At 36.2% G+C, this 22,043-nt stretch overlaps 1 non-coding gene across 1 annotated transcript; it reads left to right on the top strand.

Moving 5' to 3' along the window:
• Positions 1-8,674: 8,674 nt before the first annotated feature.
• On the top strand, positions 8,675-8,781 carry LOC113748477. The gene has a single exon (XR_003464335.1). It is a non-coding gene; the product is annotated as a small nucleolar RNA R71 (small nucleolar RNA).
• Positions 8,782-22,043: the final 13,262 nt, after the last annotated feature.

Here is a 22,043-nt window from a genome sequence, read left to right as displayed (position 1 = left end):
AAGATTAGAAATTAGTTAAAGTGATTATACTTTATGCTTTCATGATTTGTCAAAGAATAACTTCTAAATGTATGTCATCGCTTTCGCCAATGAACATTAACTCATTGAATCATCCCTCACCTATTTTCATATAAAAACAAATAAGAAACAAGTTAAATAAACTCAATGAATTTATTGCATGAATCGAACCAACACGACTTTCATGAGAATAAAACTAATGTTTAAGAATTTAGATCTATTTGAAGGCAACTTTCATTGCTCAACAATAATCAAATCATTCATAGTTGATGGCCAAGCAACTACAAAGTATAAGTACAAGTTTTTAAAATAACAAATCAAGAAAAAGTATAATCATTCCCTAATTATTTCAAATCAAAACTACAACAAATTCATCTTCACCCTAGGATATGAAAAAGAAGTTTAGATAAATATCATATTAAGAACATCTAAATATGAAACAAACTTGTAACAAAGCATGAGAAATAAGAACAAGAGACAAATTTAGGAAGAAGAATTCTTATTCAATGTCTTGAAGCTTTTTTTTTTATATATAACAAGAATTGTATTAGAAGGTAGAGAGAGAAAATTATCCCCTCTCTCTCTCTCTCTCTCCCCCTCTCTCTAGCCGATTTTCATAGTTCTTATAATTAGGGTTTTTTTTTCATTAAAAGAAACTTTTATTAAAATGAAACATGCGTACATTATATCACCCGTATCCAACCACCCTTCTACGAAACGATGGGAAACCCAGCTTATCCATGCGAACATCCCCCCTGACTAGCCGCGGAAGATCAGAGAATCTATGAAATAGCTGTCCTACCTCCGACTCGGCACCGACATTTGCTAGACGATCTGCCGGCGAATTCGCTACCCTGTAGCAGTGCGAGATCGTGTGAAAATGTTGTTGAAACACAAGCAACTCGTCTAGCTCCCTCTGCAACTCCCACGGACACGCACAAGCCCCTTGAATGATCCGAATGAGGGTCAGTGAATCTGCCTCCAAGTGTAAAACCAAATAACCTCGGGCAATGCAGTATTTGACTCCCAACAGGAGCGCTCGGAACTCAGCCTGCAAACTATTCCTTATACCAAAATGCTTCGAGTAGCCAAATACAAAGTCCCCATGACAATCCCTCACCAGCCCTCCCCCTCCACTCGACCTCGGGTTCCCTCGAGAACACCCATCTGAATTTAACTTCCACCCAACCTGCGGCGACACCCATCGCACAGGTTGAAGGGTCAACTTCTCATTATGGCTAGCCACCTCACGTAGTAACCCTTCCTACGAACCTTGCGACCACCGCATTCTCGGGAATTGCGCTTGAAAGATCTCAAACAAACATTGGATGATCCGATTCACCGACTTCCTGACCCGCAACCTCTGTCCGTCAAACACCCCCTATTCCTTGCCGTCCACAATTCCCAACAAATAACTGATGGGAGAATCCTATACAAGAACTTCAAAAACATATTGTTCCCTCTCCTCAACCACCAAAACCATACCAGGTGACGTACCGTGTGCATTCCTTCCATTTCTCCAGCCTGAATCTCGAAATACAGCCAGACTAATCTTGCCCTCTCCCTTGAGCAAAAAACATAGTCCAGAACCTCCTCCTGAGGATCCCGGCAGCACTAACACCTCGATGGGCCACATACCCCAAACCTCCTTAGTTTGTCCATGGTAGGGAGCCTACCCTGCAGCAACCTCATCATGCAGAAAGAGATCTTGATGGGGAGGCCCGATTGCCAGACATAAGCAGAGATCCAGGATCGGTTATTGCCCTGGCGAACTAAGGAGTAGGCCGAGGACGTGGAAAAAGTGCTCGAAGTTGTACGAGTCCAAACCATGTGATCTGGCCCCCGAAAGGTTGGAGGAGCAACCTGCAGCACTCGCCCAACTAGCTCGGCGTCCAAATGCTGACGAAACATGACAACATTCCAGGTCCCCCCAGCCACGAAATCAGCTACCACATGGTCAGAGAAGATCTCCACCTTGCCACAGAGCGCCCCGGTGCCCATCCAGTTGTCATGCCAAAAATCCATCGACCCCTGACGTACGACCTAGCCGATGTTGTCGTCCCCTACCTGCTGCACTGCCACCATCCTCTTCCACGTGTGGTAGCAGCAGTCGTTCTGGGCGGATCTTGAAATACCGCCAGACTAATCTTGCCCCCTCCCTTGAGCCAAAAACATTGTCCAGATCCTCCTCCTGAGGATCCCGGCAGCACCAACACCTCGAGGGGCCACATACCCCAAACCTCCTTAGTTTGTCCATGGTAGAGAGCCTGCCCTGCAGCAACCTCATCATGCAGAAAGAGATCTTGATGGGGAGGCCCAGTTGCCAGACATAAGCAGAGATCCAAGATCGGTTATTGCCCTGGCGAACTAAGGAGTAGGCCGAGGACGTGGAAAAAGTGCTCGAAGCTGTACGAGTCCAAACCATGTGATCTGGCCCCCGAAAGGTTGGAGGAGCAACCTGCAGCACTCGCCCAACTAGCTCTGCGTCCAAATGCTGACGAAACATGACAACATTCCAGGTCCCCCCAGCCACGAAATCAGCTACCACATGGTCAGAGAAGATCTCCACCTTGCCACAGAGCGCCCCGGTGCCCATCCAGTTGTCATGCCAAAAATCCATCGACCCCTGACGTACGACCCAGCCGATGTTGTCGTCCCCTACTTGCTGCACTGTTACCATCCTCTTCCACGTGTGGGAGCTCCACTGATTCCCCTCCACCAGGCACGAGTGCAAACCTGCACAATACTTCCTTGACATGAATTCCACCCAGAGCAACTGCTGCTGCCAAAACTTCCACCAGAGCTTAACCGAGAACGAGTCATGTACCCCTTTCAGACCCCACAAGCCAATACCCCCATCTTCCCGCAGTTGACACAGGTCCTTCCACCGAATCCAGTGGAAGTTAGTGCCAAAGTCTGATGACCCCCATAAGAAGTCCGCAAACAACTTTTCCAAGGCCACAAGAGTCCCTTTTGGAGGAGAGGAAGCAGCGAGCAAATGAATCGGCATTGAAGACAGCACACTTTGAATCAATACCACTCTACCTCCAACTGATAAAAGCTTATTTTTCCAAGACAGAATACGAGCTGCCACCGCATTATATAAATCCGCAAAATAGGCCTTTTTCCTCCTATCAACGTACAAAGGACAACCGAGATAGCGTACTGGAAAGGCCCGCTTCTGGAAGCCAAGGAACTGGCCAATTGCTGCAGCCTTCTGTGGCGGAAACCTCGGGTGAGTCAAAAAACAACTTTTTTGGGCGTTGATCCGTTGACTCGACGCCTCCTCTTGAGCCGATCTAGGGAGGGACGCCCTTCACTAGAGAAGATGATCATGTCATCTGCATACGCCAGGTGCGTTATGACCGGACAACGAGGAGGGACTTTAAACGGAGTGAATCGGCGTTGTGTGACTAAAGCATTCATGGCTCGAGACAAAATGTCTTGAAGCTTGAATTCTTGAATTCCTTCACAAGTTGATCTCTCAAATAAGATTGGTACAAGAGTGCTCTCACTTTCCTCCCAAAACTTTTAAACTAAGAAAGAAACTCTCAATACTAAACTAGAGTTAAAACTACTTCTACTCTATTCTATTTCATACTATAAGATGCTACAAGATGCTCAAATTAATGAGATATAAAGGGTATTTATAGATATTTGTGAAAAAAAATGTGCTCATCATGTGATCATAAAGTTATTTTTAACTTTTTCAACTCAAGTTTAGTTGGATTCAATTGGATTTTATGAGAAAAATTTGTCCACAAAACAGTGTGAAACCAGTGCAAGTTGCAGAATTAACTTGCAGCAGTCACTCAAGGATCTGTGAGGTGTAGGGATTCGTGAGGTAGCCTTACGAATCTGTGGATTTTTTCTTTTAAAGAGCAGATTTCTGCATTTTTTCACTACTCTCTACACTTTCAACTTCTATAAAACATGAATCTAATTATTGTTTAACAAAATGTAATACCTCAAACAAGTTTAAAATGATCTAAACATGCAATCTAACCCTTCATAACGAATCAAAAACATCTAAATCACAAATTGAGGGGTTGAGTTCTTCATGTTTCTTGTTCCTCGCCAACCTTCAAAAAGTCATTTTTGCATCAACTTTTGAAACCTATAAAATAAACATAATAAATACAACTTAATACATCTAATAAACATGAAAACACACTAAAATAAAAGAAATGATTTAAAACATTGGGTTGCCTCCCAATTATCTCTTTTATTTATAGTCGTTGGTTCAATTCAAAAGTGTTTCTTCTTAAAATTCACTTTGGAGGGAAAAAAGAACTAGTTCTTTCTCAAGAGTTAAAACTTCTCTTTCCATTTACCATGTTTTGAGTTTGTCCTATCTCCAAATCATTCTTATCATCAAACAAAGAAGAGTTAGTATGATCACAATGTATATAAGAATTTTAGAAAAATATTTGAAACAATCCCAAAGTCAACCAGTATAAAGAATGATTTCGCTTTAATGATGACGTTTTCAATTATACCAATCGGACGCTTTATGAACCTATCCGTCAATTGAAGAGTAACATTTGTATTCTTCATCTTCTTCAAATCAATTTTCCTTACAATGAAAAGTGGCATCAATGGTACATTTGTACCTAAATCACATAAAATATTAGTGAAATTCAAATGGTCAATGGTAGAAGGTATAGTGAAACTCCCAAATCTTTAACCTTTGTTGGAAGTTTAATTTGAATGCATGCCGAGCATTCTTTCGTTAATACTATTGTCTTGATTTTCAATTTTTCTCTTTCTTGACATAATATCTTTCAAGAAACGAGCATGAGAGGAAATTTGTAAGATAGTATCAACAAAAGAAATATTAATTCTAATTTGCTTTAACATTTTAGAAAATTTCTCAAATTCCTTCTCCTTATTGCTTCGCTTCAACTTATTGGAAAAAGAAATAGAATTAGTAGTATTCTTGTGAGAAATATGAGAAGAAAACATATCAAATTTATTTGAAACATGATCCCTTTTACCTTCTTATTCATTATTACCCCCATTTTCATCGTTCTTTCCATTTTTACTATGGTGATTATCCTCTAATTATTTACAGCTTCTAAGAGTGATTGCATTCTCATGTTCTCTAGAATTCACCTCAATTTTAATTGAAAATTTGTCTAGTTACCTCAAATTAATAGAATTAGCAATATTACTCAATTGGTATTCTATATCTCTAATCACGGTCATCATACTGTTCATGATTGTTTTAACATCATCAAATCTTCTTTTATTTCATAAACATGTTTTTCAAAATTGGCCTCCAAAGTTAAAAAAAACATGACTTAAGTGGCCTTGTTGAAAAATTGGATAGGTTGATAGATTTTTGTGAATTTGTTTAGTCTCTTCACGCTAAATTAGGATGATTCTTCCAACTGAAATTGTAAATTTTCAAAAAAGATTATTTTGTAGTGGCCGATTGTAGTTGTTAATATTATAAATATGAGAACCTGAAAATTTTCACATTTTACAGGCATTATTTTATTTCTTTGCCTACATTTTTATTACTTTCCTTTAAAATATTACATTTTCTATATATGTTATAAGTAAGTACAGTTTTTAAATCATTTTTCTAAAATAAGTTAGTGTACGTTCAATTTGAAGTGCATTAGAGGCGTGGGACCCGCTAGTGCGCTTAGTACGATAAAATTTTTGGCGATTAATTGAATTTTGTATTAAGAGATATTATTTTACAAGGTGCTAGGAAATAATTAGAGGTTACCTAGATGGATTAACCATGGGGAGACAAGAAGATAATTTTAAGCAAAAACAAAGTGCCAAGTGTCACCTTCCTATTCAAGTTGACTTGCCTAACTTTCTTACCTTTACTAATAGATCAATTTTGACCCAAATCATCTTCATTTTGTACCCTTCTTGGCCGAACCTCTCCTTGAGAGAAAAGAAAAGAAAGCTTCAACTACTTCTTCCATTTCTTGCTTAAATCTTGAAATCCAACCGATTAAATCTTGAATTTGTCCACAAAAGTGACTTGCTAAGGAAGATTGAAGGTCTTGGTGGAGTTGTTTTGGAGGAGAAACCCCTAAGCTACTACCTTTCTTGAGGAGTTAAGGTATTTTTCTTGGAAACTCACTCTTTGTTCCTAATCATGGTAAATTGGTGACTTATGGTAGCTAACTAGGTTATTTTATGGAAGATTTCATGGATTAAAGTGGAGTTAGCTAAATTTCTGATTTTTTTGGGATTTTTCTATTTTCATATGATGGTTATGTTTGGCCTTGGATTGATAGCTCTAAATTGTGTTAAATGGATCCCTTGTGCATTAATTGCGGAAAATTTCAGTTTTGTGTGGAAAATTTCAGTTTTAGGGTTCCAATCTGCCTTGTTCTGATCGGCTTTATTAGTGCATGTTAGAGGCCGAATCAGGCTTAGGTTAAAACATGAAAGTTGTAGTAAATGGTGTTAACTAGATGCCTGAAAAATTTCAGCTCAATCTGAGCTCTGTACCATGTGAAATGACCGAAATACCCTTGACTGCCCATGAGCCCTGTTTCACAGACAGATTTCTGTTTTCGTGGGGATTTCCATTTTTTACCATGAAAATGCATGATTTGGCTTTGGAGACCTTCATAGGAAATGTAGGTATATGTTTTGGCTTTGAAACTCCATAAGATTCGTTTCAATCCGATAAGTGTAGCTACAGTTGTGCTTATTGTGCCGAAAGGTGTATTTTATAGTCTATGATGTGTATGTAGTTGATTTGAGATGAATTGGTGTTGCTTGTAGGATGGAAAAGTAAGGAAATGTAGGGAATATGCTGTCCAAACTTTGGGAGTGTTGGATTTCTTTGAGTTTGGTTTGGTTTGGGATATATATAAGAAGGGCTTTTGGGGTTGTTCGAGCCCTAGGTCTTCATGTTACCTTTTCGTCCCAAAATCATGTTTTGCACACTTGCATGAGTAATTATTTGGCGAGATCTACGACTTGTAGTCGAGCCTCATTTGTGCATTTTATTTACTGGATTTGTGGCTGTGGGAACCATAATTGTTTATCTTGGTTATTCTAGGGTTTCTTGGTGATTAGAGCCCTACTTTAGTTGAAACTTTTGAAGTATCCTTGCTTTAACTGGTGAGTGTACCACTCCCCTGAATTATTGCTAAACTGGTTATTTGTACTTGCAAATTGTTATTTGAATGTCCTTACCGACTGTTTATTTTGTACGAGACGAGTGTGTACTTTATCGCACTCGTTCTCTGGCCTGTGTGACTTGTTTCATGTATATACTTGAATCTGTTACCTGCGCCTGTTATAATGTCGTTTGGAAGTGCATCCAACGACCTTCCTGTTAAATCTGAGCTCAACCTCATGGGGAGTCAATTGGATCGAGCCAGCAAGGGCTTGGTCGAAAAATTTGACAATCCATGGGTGCCTGTTCTTGGGAAATCTTTGCGTATTGGAGACTCTAGATTTCCGGTATACTCGAGTATTGCAATTCCTGTTCTTGTTTGGCGTTCAGGCCCGGAAAGGGGTATGTTTGGTGATCGGAATTTTGGCGTAAGCGGGGTTTACGGACATGTGTGTTTCATTAAACGTTGATGGAGGGTCAACGAGGTTGGATCAAGTATTGCAACGGGTGATTTGGCTCCTGAGAGGCACTTGTATCCTTTAAATTGTGGTGTTCGTTCATTTATCTTATTTAATGTGTATATGTGCCTTAAAAGTGTTTTCTCATGATTTCTACTGTTTATACTTTTGGTACCTCATTGAGCTTCTTTCTCACCCCGTTCCGTTATCCTTGTTTTCCTTACAGGGAACCATCTTTTGGAACTTCGATGTTTTGAAGAATGAAATGAGCTAGTATAAATACTCTTTTGTATAGCTCATCGGGAGTTGGAAAATCCTAAACGTACCTTAATCCAAATATTTCCCTTTTGATTTGTAAATTACAAACGTATGTATATAAAATTGTTTAATCATGTTCGTGCATTTTATTTGGTTTGGAAATATTATTCTCTAGAGTTATATAACGTTATCTGTATTCGATTGGGTTCCGGCCAAATTGTGACGTGGCAGCGGCACTTCCATTTCGTTTTGATTTCTCGTGGGAACGTTGTACCAAAGATTGATTGTATCTTTTAGTTCGGCTCAATTGGGTTCTAAATGTTCATCTTCTCGAAGTTCCTTTGAGCAGTTGGTAGGGTTTACGTTTGTTCCCGATCCGTAGTCCCGACGAGAGTTGGGCAGGCGGTCCGCCGAACCCTTTGGTTCGCCTTAGGGTGAGGTGGGGCTGTCACAATAAACTTATTCCATATGAAAACAATTAGCACTATCATGATTACCACCACATGTTGAACAATAAGCAACACTTACATGAAAATTTGAACCACCTTCTCCTTGTTTACTTAGAAACCTCTCAATGTTATCCATACGAGAATTAAATATATTTTCTAATTTAACACTTAACAAGTTGAGAGTGTCAATTTCATATATACCAGTTGCTCTTCTTGAATTATCTCTTTCATTTGTCCATTGATAGTTGTTAGAGGCAATTTTCTTTATTAAAATTTGAGCATTCTTGGTTGATTTTTTCATCAAAACTCCACCGGTGGCAGTATCTATGTTGATCTTGGTTGGGTAGTTGAGTCCATTATAGAAATTTTAAATAACCAATCAATCAGAGAGACCATGGTAGGGAGATCTTCTTTGAAGATTCTTGAATCTCTCTCAAATTTCATATAACAACTCACTTTCATGTTGAATAAAACCTGTGATATCTATACGAAGTTTAGCCATTTTTTCGGAAGAAAAATATTTATTTAAGAATGCTTTTGTCAACTCACCCCAAGAAGTGAAAGTATTAGGTGAATAAAAATTAAACAATATATTCGCTTTATCACAAATTGAAAAAGGAAACAATCTTAAGTTAATTGCACCACATATGTCCATTTATTTTTATTGTACCACATAAGTCCATGAAATTATCTAGATAAGTATTAGGATCCTCCGTTGTATTTCCTCCAAATTGACTTTGTTGAACCATTTGGATGAGTGAGGGCTTGATTTCAAAATTGTTTGCATTAATTGCCGATCTTGCAATGTTAGTTTGTGCTCCCGATTCATTTGGCATGGCACAATCCCTCAAAAGTCTTAGCCTTTGCTCCTCTATTTCAACGAAACTTTTACCTATATTTTTCACCTCAATTTGCTTTTGTTGGGTGCATCTTCTTCTCATCTCGCTGTGCTTAATTCTTGAAGGCAAATTTTTTCTTGGTGAAGAATTTAGTACCTAAAAATAATAAAAATTACAACTAAAAGATAGAAACTATAAAATTAGCAAAATAAAGAGAAAGTAACAAAGTCTAGATTAATAAAACTTACTTTAACTCTAGTGTTGCAGCTAAATCCCCAGCAATAATGCTAAATGTCGAGGCAAAGTGATAAAATTTGATTTTAAAATTAAATTAAGACTCCATATGTTGGTCTTAAAAATTTTATGGGGCCAATATAAGTTTTAGAAAACTTTGAGTGAGAGGGGTGCTGCCCTTGCCCAATTCCTTTTTATTTTATTTTTAATAAGAGAAAGGTGAAAATTAAGAAGGGGGAAGGAAAAGAGGGATTTAAATTTAGAATCTCTAATTATAGAGTCTCAACCTTAATTGCTAAATTAAGAGTATATTTGATAAAAACTAAAATCTGAAAACTAAAATTTGAAATCTAAAATTTGAAATTTGAAATTTGAATTCATTAAGTTATTGAATTATTAAGTACTAAATCTGATACATTTGAATGTATAGCATATTTAGTAATAAGTGAGTTGCTCATCACTTATTGTTTGAAGCAATTTTTTTTAGAAAATTCAGTGCTATTTGATTAATTTAGATGTTCTTGTTCTGATTATTAAACGCCTCTCAATAGATCTAAAGCCATTAAATTTAAGTGCTAAATTGGATTATCAAACATGGCCTAAAACCTTTCGGCTCCTTGAGCTCAATGTTGTTTAGCTTTGTGGATCATAATCTTTTCCTTCATTGCCTTCTTGGTTGCCATTTGAAACAATTTTATTTCGAGACTTGGCAATTGCTATGGTACGAGACACATGCCTCGCTTCTTGCAATGTCACAGGCAACTTTTGTTGTGAAAGGCTGCTATGTGTATTTAAGTGGAAGTTAAGGTTTCTCTACTCGTCGGACACATCTTGACCTACCTTGGTTCTGTTTCTTTGATTTTTTTAGAATTACAGTATGTGCATCTACTGACTCAATGATCCAGGGCATCACAGGTTCCATTTTACTCCATTTCATAGTAAAATGGTCATTTCAATTTTATTATGCCAAATATGAATTTAATTACACCATGTTTAAATTTCTGCACACTATCTCTCAATTTAGTTACATTCAAGAATAAACTTATCTGAAATGAAACTTGAAAGGTCCCATCCTACCTTAAATGTGTCTGATCCCATCATATATCTAAACGTGATTATCATTGTTTATCTTTATCATTGACTCTCCTTCTCATCTTTCTTATTATGTAACTTGGCAACTTTTTTTTTTATTCATGTTGAGGTACAATTTATTTTAATTCAACTTGTTCCTTTTCCATTTTTCTCCAACTTTCCACCAGCTCCTGAATAACGATTCTTTCTTGCGATGCAAATGCAAATATTTTGAAATTTAATGACAAATTAAATTGCACTAGATCATGTCTCGTCCTAAATGAACTTAACACCAATTCAAGAAAAGTACATTGGTGCAAATTGTTGGAAATTAGTTTGTAGTATAAAAATTGATCATGACTTGTGACATGATCTTTCTTTTCATATCTAGAAGTTTGATTTATGAATTTTCTACACAATTCATTGGTACATTGATGTATCTTCTTAAATTCATTTGTTCATTTATGGAACCACACAATTCATGCATTTGGTGTACTAAATTCATAAATGGATAATAAGTGAAGATACATTGATGTATTTTCTCAAGTTCATTGGTTCATGGAACTACTCAATTCATGTACTTGAAGTACTAAATTCATGAATGGTTATTAAGTGAAGATACATTGTTGCATCTTCTCAAGTTCATTAGTTCATGTATTTGGTGTACTATACTCATAAATGGAAATTAAGTGAAGTTTATGTACTTTTGCTCTTAGATTGCCTATAAATAAAGGTAGTCTAAACCTCTCTTGTGGCAACTTGTGCTTAAGGTATTTTAGATTTGCAAAATCAATTTCTTGTATCCCTTTCTTGTGAAAACTAGGTTTAAACTTGCTATAGGCTAATTTTTGTTTCCATTGTATCCTAGAGCTAATTTGTCATTTCAACCTAGTTAGCAAGATAGTGGGGCCAAATAATACCTTAAGGAGAGTGATTACATACCTTGAATTCTCCAAAAAAATTAGTTTAGTCAATTCTTGAAATTATTCTTGTAATAGTTTTGTAGTAGGTTCCATACACTTGTAATCCTCATTTTCTCTAACAATCTTAAGGTGTTATTTGAGATTGGTATGGAGTCTACTCAAGAATATGTTATCAAGATAATGAATCAAGACTTTGTCAAGTTGGACCGCTTGGATGGAACCAGAACCAATTTCAATAGGTGGAAGGACAAAATGTTCTTCTTCTTGACAGCCTTGAAGGTGGCATATGTGTTGAACCCAGATCTTCTAGAAATTCCTCCTCCAAAGGATGATGATTCAGAGGCTTTAAAGAGACAAAGGATGTTGATCTTGATCCCTAACTTTTAATGTTTACAAAATAATTGGATGATATTAATATCTCTTCAAGAAATACTTTCACCTATGAAGCAAATCTAATTCAAAGAACAGGAGCATTTGAAAGAGATAAAGGAAGTTGAAAGTTGTCGGATGCTCGCGAAGACAACATCGGACGTCCGATAAACAATGCAAAACTTCGGACGCATGAAGCACTCCATCACCGGACGTCTGAAAGAATTAAGATATCCCTTTAAGCTCACTGTCTGCTTTCGGACGCAAAGCATTAGAGGTACCAGACGTCCGAAAGAATTGAAGAAAATGTTTCAAATTCACCATCTGCTTTCGGACGCAAGCATCAGAGATACCGGACGTCTGAAAAAAATGAAGAAGATTTTTCAAACTCACTGCCTGCTGTCGGATGCAAGTATCAGAAGTATCGGACGTCCGATAATCCCAACGGCTAGTTGACTCTTCAACTGCCTTCTATCTGTTGGAAGTATTAATGGGGCAGTTTTTGGTCTCATATAAATAGTGCATGGTCAATAATTTCAAAAGGACTTTTACACATTGAGAATACGAAAGATCAAGAGTAGTTTTAGAGAGAAAACACTCTACAAGGAAGATTTGTACTCTTTGTTGTGTAAAATTTGTGTAAACTTTTCTTGTGTGAGAAAAATATTTCAATAGTGCAACTTTGTGAGGGTTATCTTGAGTGATAGTAAAACTTTCTAATTTGACCGAGTGTAACTTGGGGCAAGGAGAAAGTGATCCTTTCTTTGTACACAAAGATTGGTTGTATTTCATCAACTTGAAGAAACTTGTTCTATAAAGTGATATTCAAGCTCAAGAGGAGTTTGGAAGTCAAATTGGTTTGCTATTCTTCTCTTATTATTTACTATCTTGTGAACCTAAATTGCTTATCTCTTCTACTCTCAAGCAATCTTGCTCTCTTACAAATTATTTCATTGAGTGGTCACCTAGAAAAGAGGGTAAACTTCATATTGAACAAAAAAGTGTCTCATAACCTGATTAGTTTTTAAATAACCTAATTCACTCCTCTCTTAGGTTGTTTTCGATCCTTACAATTGATATTAGAGTTTGGTCTCCTAGAGATTAAGCTCAAGCGATTTTGGAGTAAAAATGACAACCAACAATGTCATATTTTTTTAAGGACAATCTGTCACTAGACCCCCAATATTTAATGGGTCCAATTATGTGAGTTGGAAGGAAAGAATGATTATCTTCTTGCGATCGATTGATATTGAATTATGATTTATTGTCAATGAATGTCCATATGATACCTTTATAATAGATGAACTTACTCATAGACCAAGACCAAAGACCAGAAATGAATTGACTGGTGATGATAGAACCCACCTCACCTTAAAGACAAAGGTTATGAATGTGTTATATAGTGCTTTAGACTCAAAGAATCTATTAGGGCCAAAGGCTGTAAGTCAGCTAAGGAAATTTGAGAGAAATTCATGAAAGTAGTGAAAATGTTAGAGAACAAAAGAAATCTATCTTAGTTACTAAGTATGAGTCGTTTAACATGGAACCTCATGAAAATATTGATAAAATGTATTGTAGATTCAATGATTTTATTAAGGATCTAGAGGTGCTAGAAAAGGAATACTCTTTAGGAGAGAAAAATAGAAAAATCTTGAATGCTTTGTCCAAGGATTGGAAGAGTAAGGTGACTGCTATTGAAGAGGCTAAAGATTTGAATTCTATGCCTATTGAATCTCTTATTAATTCTCTAACCTCTTATGAGTTGAAACTTAAGACTAAGGTATAAGAGGAAGAAGATGCAAAGGTAAGAAGGAGCATTATTCTAAAAGCATCTCAAGATGAAGATGACTTGGCTTCCCTGGATGGAAAAGATGTGGAGGTTGACGACAATGATCTTGCTCTCATCACAAGAAGTTTCAAGAGAATCCTCAACAAAACGAGATTTAGAAAAGGAGGACCCAACAATTCATTTTCAAATCAATTCAATAATGTAAGAAGCAAAGGAAAGCAAGAGACCAATAAAAAATAAGCTGACAAATGCTATGAATACGGCCAACTTGGACACTACATGAGTGAGTGCCCAATGAAGAAGAAGAAAGAAGGAAAAGTTGAACGAAAACCAAAATTCAACAACTTTCAAATCACATGGAATGAATGCAACTCAGATGGTGACGTTGAAGAGGAAGAGGAATCTGCTCAAATGGCTTTCATGGCCATTGGTGATGATGAGGTAACTACTTGCAACTCTCAACTTGTTAGTGATGATGAATTTGATGATGATATTGAATCTTTCATTGAGGCACTGCATGATAACTTGAAAGAATCTTATGTTAGAAATAAGGAGTTAAAACAGAAAATTAGCTTTCTGCTTCAAGATAATGCAAATCTATTTCAACAAAACAAAAAACTGAAACTGAAAATGACTACTTCAAAAAGGGTGAGGCTGATCTACATGTTAAGTTTGATAGAAAACAAAATTTTCTGAAATATTCAAAAAGGAACAAGGTGATTTAAAAAAAAGGATGAACAATCTAAATGAGTTGCTCAAACACAAAAAATAAAGCTGTTGTCAAGGAAATATCTCAAAGCCTTATCTTGACATTTATGAGAAAAAGTTAAATTATAGTGCAAATGAATTTACTATTTATAAGAGAAGGCAAGTAAAGTTTGTCAAACCTGCCCATACAAGTAACTCGTTGACTATGTGTAGTTTTTGTTGTCAAATAAGTCACATGAAAAGTAATTGATATGTGAGGAAGAACATGAGAAAATGCATGAAATACATGTGGAAAGTTAGATATGATGCTAACTCTCAAGAACCCAAAAATTAAAGGGTACCAAATGTTATCTTGTGAACTTTTGTTTAGGTGAACTTGGTGAATATCATTAAGGAATCAAAATGGTTCATAAATAGTGGATGTTCAAGAGACATGACCGGTGATCCATCACAATTCAGTAATCTCAAGCCAAAATCAAGTGAAAAAGTGACATTCGGAGATAACAACAAAGCCAAAACAATTGGAGTAGGAGATGTTGATAAGAATGGTCAGACGTTTGTTCATAATGTTCTTTTAGTTGATAATTTGAGTTATAACTTGTTAAGTGTTAGTCAATTATGTGATAGAAATTTGTTTGTTTTGTTCAAAAAGCATGAGTGTCTTCTTGACTCAAAGTTTAATATCATTTTCAAACAAAAAAGAATCAATGACATCTATGTAGTTATTCTTGAAAATGTTGATTCCTCTAACTTTAAATGTCTTAAAGTTTCAAATGAAGTTCTTTGGTTGTGGCATAGAAGGTTTCGTCATTTCAACATGAATTTATTAAAAGAAATTTCCAAAAAATATCTTGTTAGAGACTTGCCAAAAATTAAGTTTGTAAAAGACAAAATTTGTGATACTTGTCAATTTGAAAAACAAGTCAAAGTTTCTTTTAAACCCAAAAAATATGTTTCTACTTCAACACCTTTGGAGTTTTTACATCTTAATTTGTTTGGTCCTACACAAATTGCGAGATTGGGTGGTAAGAGATATTATATAGTCATTGTTGATGATTATTCTAGAAACACTTTGGTGATATTTCTTGCGCACAAGGATGATACTTTCAAAAATTTTGTTTCCCTATTCACAAAAGTTCAAAATCTGATTGGGTTAAAAATTGTTAACATTAAGAGTGACAATAGGTCGGAATTTAAATTCTATGATTTTCTAGAATTTTGTGATCACAATGGAATTAGACATGAATTTTCAATTGCAAGAACTCCTCAACAAAATGGTGTTGTTGAAAGAAAGAATAGAACTCTTCAAGAAGTCGCAAGAACGATGTTAAGTGAATGTAACTTACCAAAATATTTTTGGGCCAAAACCGTAAATACGGCTTGTTATGCAATGAATAGGGTTCTCTTGAGACCAATTTTGAATAAAACCTCTTATGAGTTAACTTTTTATAAAAAGCCAATTGTTGAATATTTCAAAGTTTTTGGTTACAAATGTTTTATTTTAAATATCAAGGAACATCATGAAAAATTTAATAAGAAATCCGATGAAGGTATTTTCTTGGATTATTATGAAAATAAAAGAGGATTTAGGATCTATAATAGAAGGACTCTTGTTATAGAAGAAACCATACATGTTACATTTGATGAATCTAATGATGATATTTCCAAGAGTTGTTGTGAGGATGATAATGTAGGTGTTCAAGAAGGATTCAAGAAACTCACGATTCATGATCAAGACAATACTCTATTAGAAGAAAATTCAAAGGAAGATGATCTTCAAAAGAATCAAGCATTAGAAGAAAATGACAAGGATGTTGGTACACTTAGAGATCTTCCAAAAACTTGAAAGTTGTTCAAAATCATCTCTAGGAGCTTATTATAGGTGATCCATTCGAAAAGATAAGAACTCGTTCCTCCTCTAAACAATTGATGGATAATTTTGTCTTAGTCTCGCATTTTGAGCCTAAAAATGTTATTGATGTTTTGAGAGATGAAAATTGGATTTTAGTCATGGAAGAGGAACTAAATCAATTTGAAATAAACAATGTTTGGACACTAGTTGAAAGGTCTCAAAATCATCCTATTATTGGCACAAAATGAATTTTCAAAAATAAAATGAATGATAAAGGTGAAATTGTAAGAAATAAGACTAAACTTGTCGTTAAAGGGTATACTCGAGAAGAAGGAATAGATTTTGATGAAACATTTGCTCCCGTAGTTAGATTAGAATCAATTAGAATATTTTTGGCATTTGCATGTTTCAAGGATTTTAAATTGTTCCCAATGGAAGTGCTTTCTTAAATGGTTTTATTGATCAAGAGATTTATGTTGATCAATCTCCCGGTTTTGAAAATGAGACATATCCAAATCATGTGTTTAAACTTTTAAAAGATTTGTATGGATTAAAACAAGTTCCAAGAGTATGGTATGAACAGTTAAGTGGTTTCTTAGTTGAGAATGGTTTTAAAAGAGATATTGTGGATACCACTATTTTCACAAAACAAAGTTCAAATGATTTTCTAATTGTACAAATATATGTGGATGATATTATCTTTGGTGCTATTAATGAGTGTTTGTGCAAGGATTTTTTCACTATTACGCAAAATGAGTTTGAGATGAGCATGATGGGAGAGTTGAATTTCTTCCTTGGGTTCCAAATGGTTCAAACCCGAGAAGGTACATTCATTAATCAACATAAGTATACAAAAGAACTTCTCAAAAGATTTGGAATGGAGGATTCAAAACAAGTTGGAACACCTATATGCACATCTACCAAACTTGACAAGGATGAAGAAAGTATAAAAATTGTTGAGAAGTATAGAGGTATGATTGGTAGTTTACTTTATTTAACCGCAAGTAGACCTGATATTATGTTTGCTGTTTACTTATGTGCTTTTTTCCAATCCTGTTCAAAGGAATCCCACTTAATTGCTGTGAAAAGAATCTTTAGATATTTGAATGGAACCTTGAACTATGGTCTTTGATATCCAAAATGTCATGAATTTGGCTTATGTGATTTTTCGGATGCTGATTTTGGTGGATGTAGAATAGATAGAAAAAGCACTAGTGGCACATGTCACTTTCTTGGTAATTGTTTGATGTCATGGTTTAGTAAGAAACAAAGTACTATCTTCTTGTCTACGGTCGAAGCGAAATATATTGCCGCCGGTGCATGTTGTGCTCAATTGTTGTGAATGAAAAGTACCTTAAATGATTTTGGATTAGTGTATGACTGTGTGCCAATGTATTGTGATAATATAAGTGCCATAAATTTGACAAAAAATTTCTTTCAACATTCTAGGACAAAACATATAAACATAAAGTATCATTTCATTCGTGATCTTATCCAAAAAGGTGAAATTTGTGTACAATATGTTTATTCAAAAGATCAAATTATTGATATTCTTACAAAAGCCTTACTTCTGGATTAGTTTATATTTTTCAGAACAAAGTTGGGCGTTTTGGAAAAGAATCTCTAAAAATTCTCTAGTCAAGTTTTATCTGACGTCCGATACCAGATAAACGAACGTCCGACAGTGTTCTAAACTATTTTTCAAAAAAATTTTTTATCAGACTGTAGTATCGGACGGCTCTCTTCGTTCGGCCGTCCGACACTCAAAAAGAGTCTGTTATAAAGAAGCTTTTCTCTCATTTGCTTCTGAACACACCTTCATTTCGGACGCACCCCTTTCTTCATCACCAACTGCAAAAAATTCAAATTCGTGCCCTTTCAAGACAAATGTCTATAAATTGATTCTGCAATTTGTCTCACAACTCCTTTGCGAACTAATTGACATTCACAAACTCTTCTAACTGTCAACCATTCCACCGATTCTAAATTGCATCAGAAACCCTAACTACTTCAAATTCACCCATTTTGGAAGATTCAAGCATTCATTTTAGTCTAAATTGCAAAAGTAGTCCATTCCATACACATTATCACCATATTCTGCACACAAATCATTCCACATTTCACTATGGTCTACTTGAGAGGAGGATCTGCCGGCACCGGACGCACAACCAGGCTCAGAGATGAAGAAACTGTTGTGCCTTCACCAAGAAAATCAACTCGTACGTTTGAGAAACGCAGTGGAAAAAGAAAACGCATTGATCAAACTGAGGAGCAATCCACCACACTGCCCAAGTTCATTGATGACGCTGCCAGGGACAAATTTGAGTTGATTTCACAAAAAGGCTTAATCACTCAAAGAACTATCCTTTCTTCCGAATTCCGTAAGCTTGACTTGGAGCCTGTTCTTAAGCTTTTTGAATTTCAGAAGTGATCTCACATTCTGTCTTTGCCAAATACATACTACCCTGAAATGCTATACTGTGACGCCCCCACTTTTCCCTAAGGCGAACCAAAGGGTATCCGCGGGACGCCTGCCCAACTCTCGCCAGGGCTCAAGTAATCACCATTCAAGCTTATAGCGGTGCTAGAAGTCAACAACCAGAAAAAATAAATACAATTAGTGCGGAAGCGTTCAAGTTTAACGAAATATAACAATCATCTAATCCTTACATCGGTTTTCCATAATACAGTCCAAAATATACAATATCCCAAAAGTTTAGACAAAAGAGTTGGAACCCTATTACAAGAGTACACAAAAGAGAAATTCCTCCGAATTTCATTCCAAACTCAAATCCTGTTAAGGAAAACAAATCTACAGGGTGAGCAAAACGGTCGTGAGGCCAAGAACACACATGCAAGCACATTGTTCAAGTAACAACCCAAATTTAACAAGTAAAGCAACAATATTGCAATAAATAACAATCCAAGCGGAAAAGTAAACAGAAACAATTCAAGGATATTGGAGCTCTCAGGAGCTAATTTCCACTTGCTTTGCCAATATTATTCGTATACCTTCCCGCGATGACACTCCGTCAACCGGGTCGGTATTCTATTCCGTAGATCACCACTTACTTCCCTCCGTCCACCGTGCACCTCCCGGGCCCGCAAGACAATTATAAGGCGATACTCCACGAGTATGCCAAGCAAGACCTCTCATTAGGTCGAGCTTATTTATCTCATGGCTTACCAAGGTTCCCGACCAAACCCATGCCGGCTCGAGTCCAGGGTCGGCCTATGAGTTTGGGCGTCCTCCATTTACATTTGAGAGTCGAGGAGATTCACTCCAATGACGTATGCAGCCATAGCATACCATTTCATTTCATTCAATCATTCAATCATCTAATTTCATTCAATTCAGTCATTCATAATTCATTTAGTACATTTGAATCATGAGTCATTTATTTCAAATAAGAACGAGTGCGGTAAAGTACACACTCGCCTCTATTTTCAAAATCTCCAAACAATCATAACAATTAAATTTGTATCAAGTATTCATACACTTGACACTCACCAATATAAGTAATGAGGAAGAAATGTCCCTCGGAGCTTTAGTCGTTCACTGTGGGATCCTCTTGAAGGTCCTCGTGTGCGCCTGAGCAAATAATAATAGACTATCATTCACAAACCCCTACTATTAAAGGTACTATAGTACAATCTTAGAAAGTCTCGTGAAACAAGCCTAAATTATCCTAAATCGAGGCTCTCAAGTGGGGTTTCAAAGTACAAGAGAAATTTAGTTTTCATCTTGGAGATCAAGTATAAAACGTTCAAGTAATATCGAAGAAATAAGGAGTACTTGAAAAACTCCATTTCCTTGGAATTCGGAAAAATTTCAGTTTTGATATGATACATTAGTCAAAAATTGGAAAACTTGATACCGTTGGAAACTTCTTCCAAGGTACTAAAAGTTTATAGAATACACTTTTTCATGATTTCATACGGAAAGTATTCAAAAATTGGCTCAAAGTTGCTGTTTTGAACATGAAGACAGCTTTCGGGATTGGTTTTTGGCCAACTTTGGAAATTCGGCAAAATTCACCCATTGCAAACCAGCCTTTGAAATTTGGAACTCAATTAGAGTTACAAACATGGTTTAAAACAAAGTAAGCGGAATGAAAATCGGAGTTTTGAGCACCGAGATACGGTAGCTCAAAGTTACCCAAATTTCCTTGCTAAACAAGGGTTTTCCAACATCAAGTCATGAACTTTGGAAATTTAGTTGAATCATGAAACGGCCTCGGAATAACACCAAAATTAGCAGTATAATACTATCATATAAGGGTTGTTCCTCTACCAAATTTCATGGAGAAATAAGCACGGAAAGTGGTTTAACAAAACCGTTGAAATCACAAGAAATTCTAAGGCTAAGCTGCCTTTGAACTTCCATTTTGCCATTTCCAAACATTTGGTCAAGGGACATCTCAAACATGGTCATTCCAGTAGAAAATGTCCAAAATGTGTTCAAGATACATTCAATAGATGATTTACACTAAGAAGCTTCGGATAACAAGTCCCAAACCATAGTTAGTTTCAAATTTGTCCAAAACACTGTTTTCGTTCACAAAGTCAGTTTTGAATTTTGATCATAAATCACTCAATTCAACTCAGAATTGAGCGTGGTTTGTGGCGTTAGAAAATAAACTCATAAGGCTATATTTTCTCAGAAGAAACCACTTTCAAAATCTGTCCATAACCAGCTCATACATGAGCATCAAATCGCAGTTCATAATCTGCCTCCCAGTGAAAAACAAACAGAACAGCAATTTTTAAACGAATGCTTTGGCTCACTCGAGAGGAACCAGAATGTGTATTTTATACCAAATGAAAGCTGGGAATGTCTAGTTTCCAGTGCCATAAACGGAACTGGATTCCGACATCGAAGCGATGAATTATAGCCGAAACAAGATGACTGTTTGGGTAGTGACGGGAATCATTTTCCAGTTTTCTAAACTTTGGAAATCACTTCATTTAACCAACCAAATCATATTATTTTTCCATAAAAATTTTTACACAATCAATATAACATGTAAACAACATAAACAAGCCATTAAAACCTCAAAATTTTACACAAAAGTGGTCGAACAAACCAGGGGTAAAATGGTCACTTTTTTCCCATTGCACCTCATTTGAGTTTTTACTCATAGCATCACTCATTTCTAGTATAATAAGCACTAAACCAACATTATTTTCATCATCAATCACCAAATCAGTCCTTCCATCAAAGGTGGGAGTTCATAGAGCCCACCAAACAAAAATCCATCATAAACAAGACTACCCACATGCATGCAAGAGTTTATACGTGTAATTCTACTTCCATAAACCAAAATTTGATGGTCGGATCGTTACCTACTTGTGTGATGAACAAAGGCAGAATTTTCGGTCCTCTCTTGGCCAAGAAAAATCGTGAAAAGCTCCCCCTTTTCTTAGCTAGTTGAACTCTCCAAGTTAAGCTAGATGTGATTAAAATTTGAAGTGAATTGGAGGAAGTTTGATGGAGGAATTTGAAGAAGAAAGTTGGAGCTTGGAGTGTTCCTTTCTCTTGTGTTGCTCGGCTGATGAGAGAGGGAAGAGAGGGCAAAAAAAATCTGATGGACTAGCTCCTTAGAGGTAACTTAAAGGTTAAGTGTTTGGTGCACCAAAGTCAACCGCAAATAGTGCGCGTAGCGCGCGTTTTGTGTTCGATTTCTCTCGAGTTTATTTCACTAGTGCACTAAACCTTTAATGCACCCCTATTCATATAAATATTATTCACTCTTAATCATCCCAAAATAAGGGTCTAAAGTCCCTCAATTAAATCGCGCGTGTGAAAACGCGTATTTCCAATTTAAGCGCGATAAAGCGAAACCTCCAAGAATTTCTTATATCGATAGTACTAATAACTTTCACTGGAGTATTTAAATATAAAAATACCTATTTTAAGTCCATCCTGCAAATCTCTAATTTTTCAAATTCATTGTATTCTCGAATCGATTA

The sequence above is a fragment of the Coffea eugenioides genome, chromosome 9 (genome assembly GCF_003713205.1).
Source record: "Coffea eugenioides isolate CCC68of chromosome 9, Ceug_1.0, whole genome shotgun sequence".
Classification (NCBI taxonomy): Eukaryota; Viridiplantae; Streptophyta; class Magnoliopsida; order Gentianales; family Rubiaceae; genus Coffea; species Coffea eugenioides.
The sequence above is the reverse complement of the archived record's forward strand: the minus strand, read 5'-3'. Positions and strand labels throughout refer to the sequence as shown.